Below are 4,875 nucleotides of genomic sequence, written 5' to 3' on the forward strand. Positions count from 1 at the left end.
TGCTTGTTTAAATGGAGAATTTTAAGTGCTAATTAAAAAAATAATAATTGAATAATAATTACTAAAGAAATAGTAAATAATAAAGCTGCTTCTTAAAAATAAGAAATTAAAACTAAATACTATTTTATGCTTTATTGTATTATTATATGAAAAATGTGACAAAATATAATTATATTCATTAATTCATATTCATAAAAAATATATATACGTATATATTTAATATGTCTCGTTTTAATTAGTGATAAATAATTATTTAAAAATAAAACAGTATATTTATATACATATTTAAATTTGTGGACATCGTAAAATATATTTATATGAAGTTGAGTTTATATGCTTAGATTTCCATCAGATCCTGAACTACTGTTCAGCGCATTTACAGCAGAAGCTTTGTCCCATTAATAAAATACCAATCAAGTTTACTGAAGCATCACAGCCTTAGTTAAGTTATGCAAATTGCATAGCAAATAACTACCTTTCTATTATTCTATTTATTTTTATTTTACTTTATTTTTATTTAAGCTGGGATTGGCGGGCGACCACTGTGCGCGTGCCTGTCTTTTAGTTCAGTTGCGCAAATTAGCCGCCTGCTCGGCCGTTTGTCATTTTTTGCGGCACAACTGCTAAGCTCTGTGTGAATGTGTGCGTGTGTGTGTGTGTGTGCGTGTCAATGTGTGTTTGTGTGCTGTAAACTTTGAGTGCAAGCGCCTGCTAGTGCCCTCTGCTGCCAGATTGTTGCAGCAAATCATTGCCGACTTTTGTGCGCAAATATTTACGACAAAGTCAACCAACGACTGCTGAGTGGCAGCTGCTGCTGTTGCAGTTGCAGCTGCTGTTGCTGTTGCCGCTGCTGCTGCGTGGGTGGGCAAAGACAAAGCCGTGCGTCTAACTGCAGCAGCGACAGCGACAGCAACCTGTCACAGCGACACAACACAATGCGACATTAGCTCTACGCCGGGTCAGCACTGGCGTCCATAGACACACGCACACAAGCACAGACACACCCCACCCACACACACACACACACACACACACATGCATGTCTCTGCTACCATTTGGTCCTCCTCACCCTTGGCCTTCTAAACAAAAGACAAACTTGTTCTGCGCGCGCTTTTCTGTTTTTCTTTGCCCAGCTTGGGGACTCGGGCTGCCAATGCCACGGGCCATGCATGTGCATGTATGTGTGTGTGTACGTACATATGTCTTTTTGCAAATTAATTTATAAACACAATTGACATTGAGCAAAAATGTAAATATGCCGTTGAGAATGGCTGCCTTGCATTAAAATTTCAAGCGCTACTCAGTCACATCTGCATGCCAGGCAATTGCTATGCATATGTCTCTTTCTCTGTGTGTGTGTGTATGTGTGTGTGTGCGTGACCCCATAACTGTAACTGTGACTGTATCCGTTACTTGTGTTGTGTGCGTGGTTATGTTTGTCTTTTTGGCCCTGCCTTGGCATTTATTTGGCCAAATAACAGAAATGGGAGCACGCAACCCAATGTTGCACTTAACGAAATAAGCTACACCACAGCCGCCTCCTGCGCCTGCTCCTGCTGCGCCCACAATATCGAGTAGAATGGAAGCTTAGCCACTACTGCTATTTGGGTGAAGGGGGCGACACCTGAACTGTCATAACGGATTTTTCGTTTACCTACGTTGCGTATGCGTAACAAATGCCAAAACATTTGTCGACTAATTTGAAAGTTTTGCGAGACAGCTGGCCTGCAGCTGCTATACCTATTACTGCTACGGCTGCTGCTGCTACGGCTCCTGCTGCTGCTGCTGCCCATGTTGCATGAGTTGCAATTAGAGAGCTGTCAGAATACGGCATGGCCAAGGCTGAGGCATTAAGCTGACGTGTTCCATTGTCATTATGAAACTCTATACGTCTTTGTCTATGCGTCAAGCGCTTCGCATAAGTCTTCTTAATTAACCTGACGGCACTTGAGCTAGGCTATCTCTCCCGCTCTCACTGGCACTCTCTCTCTCCCTCTCTCGCGTTCCCTCTCTCGACGACTTTGCCTCTTTAATTAATAACAAATTGAGTTTTTTGGCCAGCAACTTTTAATTAATATAGTTTCAAACTAATTGAAGTGAAGCGTCAAGTTTTTATCTCAAATATTTTCTCGCTGGCTCTTGATTAGAAGCTGAGCAATTTTGTTAAGCAAATAAGAAGAAGACTACGTTTAAACTCTTTATATGCTAAATTCAATTTGAGCATGAGCTGAACGATCAATTCATATATAAATAATACAATTCTTAAAAATATATTTTTGTAAATAATATTCACGTTAAGGTAAACAAATTAAAGCCCTGGCTTTCACTTCCTATTCAATTGATTTTCTTGAGCTTCAACTTTATTCCGACAAACCCTGTCAAAAATCCATCAAAAACCAAATGGAAGCCATTGGCCAAATGGATGAATGAATCTGATAGAGAACTCTTCAGAGCGCCAGAGGCCACAAAGTTGTTCAAGAACAAAACTATATAAAACTGTGCCATTCAGTCACCTTTGTCTAACCAAAACCGAATTTCTCACATTTTACAGAAAACTTTGAGGTACTCTGTGAACTCAGCAATTTAAAGCTTAAATTCCGTTTCATGCCAATTTTGGCATTTTACAAATTTATTAAAATTGATTGAAAAGCAATGAAAATATTGCAAATGTTTTGCTTTCTCCTCAAGCTTCAAATTAATTTCTCTATGATGCTGCTATTACCATATTTAAATATAAATATATTAAAGATATTTCCAGCAACTTTCAACAATGTCTTTAAATTTTCAATAAAACTCAGCTGCGATTCCTCTCTCAACTCAAGCTGAATCATTCCTCAAACTTAGAACCAACATAAATACAATTTTTATAGCAAACTTGATATAAATATTATTGTATTATTATATTACCATGTTTATATAGCATCTCCTTACTGCTGCTGCTGCTGCTTCTGCTTCCACAGCCACAGACTAAGTGTAATACACTGCACAAAAAGCCACTTCACATGCCCCATTACCAAATCGTTCGCTTGCAACTCAAGCAGCTCACTTGGCTCTCCACAGCGAACTTTGGCTGCGCGCAAAAGTATGCACTAGATTTTTTTACTTTCATATACTTCAATAAAAAATGTAAACGAAATCAATTTGATAATCCCAGAGCGCATTCTACATATATGTATATATATATATAGTATATGGCAGCCAAAAATGGACTGCTAGCAGAGCATAATCGTAAAATTTCACTGTAATCCCCAAGCCAAAGGAATTTCGGTTTGGTAACTTTTGCTTACTGGCTAAACGGTTATTAACTTTCGTATGTGTCGCTGCCCCACAGCCGCCCCATGCCCCACACACACACAACAGCAACAACAAGTTTGCTGCAAACCACTGTAGCAACAACAACAACAACAACAATGACAGGCAACTTTATTACTAAATACAGTCATATAAATTCGTATGTTTACACCACGAAACGTGACGCAGATGGAGGCGCCGCCTGCCGTTGTTCCGTTGCCTGTCCGCCTGTCCAAGTGAGGGACGGCAGCAGCAGCAGCAGCAGCAGCAGCAGGCGGACATTGGGAATTGGGTTGGCTTGCTGTTGGGCATATCGCTTGTTTTGTCAGCCCCAACAACAACAACAACAACAACGATGACAGGAGCAACAACAACAACAACAACAACCTGTCGTTGACTTTCAAACTGATTTGCAATTTTCTAAAAAGAACTTGCGCCCGGCAGAGCACGTCGAGCCGCAGCTGAAGAGCAGCTCGAGGATTAACATGCAGAGGCATGCAACACAGGTTCAGGTGTAAGCATTTGTGTGTGTGTGTGAGGGTGGGTGTATTGCCTGTTCTGCTGTTGCTGCTCATCATCATCAACTAACCAAACCACAAAATATGCTGACTGCCACAAGTTGAGGCACATTTTTGTTGTCTGTGTGTGTGTGTGTGTGTGTGAGTCTATATATCCATTGTGCGGGTGTGCGTCCTTTTGTCTGTGTCGCGCTCGGCTTTGACCTTTTTCGTTAAGCAAAAATTGTAAAACTCATTTACATAACAATTACCCAAACGCTGCGAACCTTTTGCAAAAACTGACGCCCAAAACGCAAACAAACTGCGGCTTGGCTAAGTTCTCAACGGGCAATCGCTGGCAAGCCACCGCACTCTCCCCTCCTCCCCCTCTCTCACTCTCTTTCTGTCTCACTTTCTCTTTGTTACTGTCATGTGCGTCACATGTTGCGTTTTGAAATTTTGTTTAACCCTTTTCTTTTTGCAGTTTTTTGTTTGTTTTGGTGGCTGGCGCCACCTGGCGGCGTTATCGCACAGTCGCATTCTATTTAGATTGCTTTTCAGGCTGTCTCCCCCTCTCTTGCTCTCTCGCTCACTCGCTCTGGGTCTCTCGTTTCGCATTGTGTCAGTTGCATTCTCTTAACTTTTCTTAACAACTGTCACGCCGCTTAATGTCCTTTGTCTCTTGCGGCATGGCCCATCCCTCTATTCGTCCGTCCATCTGTCTGTTCATCTATCTCTCTCTGTCTGTCTGCCTGTCTGTGACACAATTTAGTTGATATATGAACTGCAATGGCACTTACAATTTCATCCAAAGTGTTCGCCGGCTCCTTCATACCATGACGTTAGAGCTTCAGCCAATCTGCAAATGACAAAAAAAGCAGAAAAAATTCATATATAAATGGAAAGCTGAGTAAAACGAGAGATTGAAGCAAAGCGCCAAATAAGCAAAAGCAATGCTAACACAAGTGCTCAAAAAGTGAAGAAAAAATCCCACTGTTTGATTGAAGTCTATATACCCTAACAAAATGTGCACTGAGCAGAGGAGCTGCTGAAAAGATTTTTTGTTGAAAATTTATACAAGTAAAAT

Source organism: Drosophila navojoa, chromosome 5 (genome assembly GCF_054131105.1).
Source record: "Drosophila navojoa isolate 15081-1374.11 chromosome 5, UAZ_NAV_1.0, whole genome shotgun sequence".
NCBI classification, from domain to species: Eukaryota; Metazoa; Arthropoda; class Insecta; order Diptera; family Drosophilidae; genus Drosophila; species Drosophila navojoa.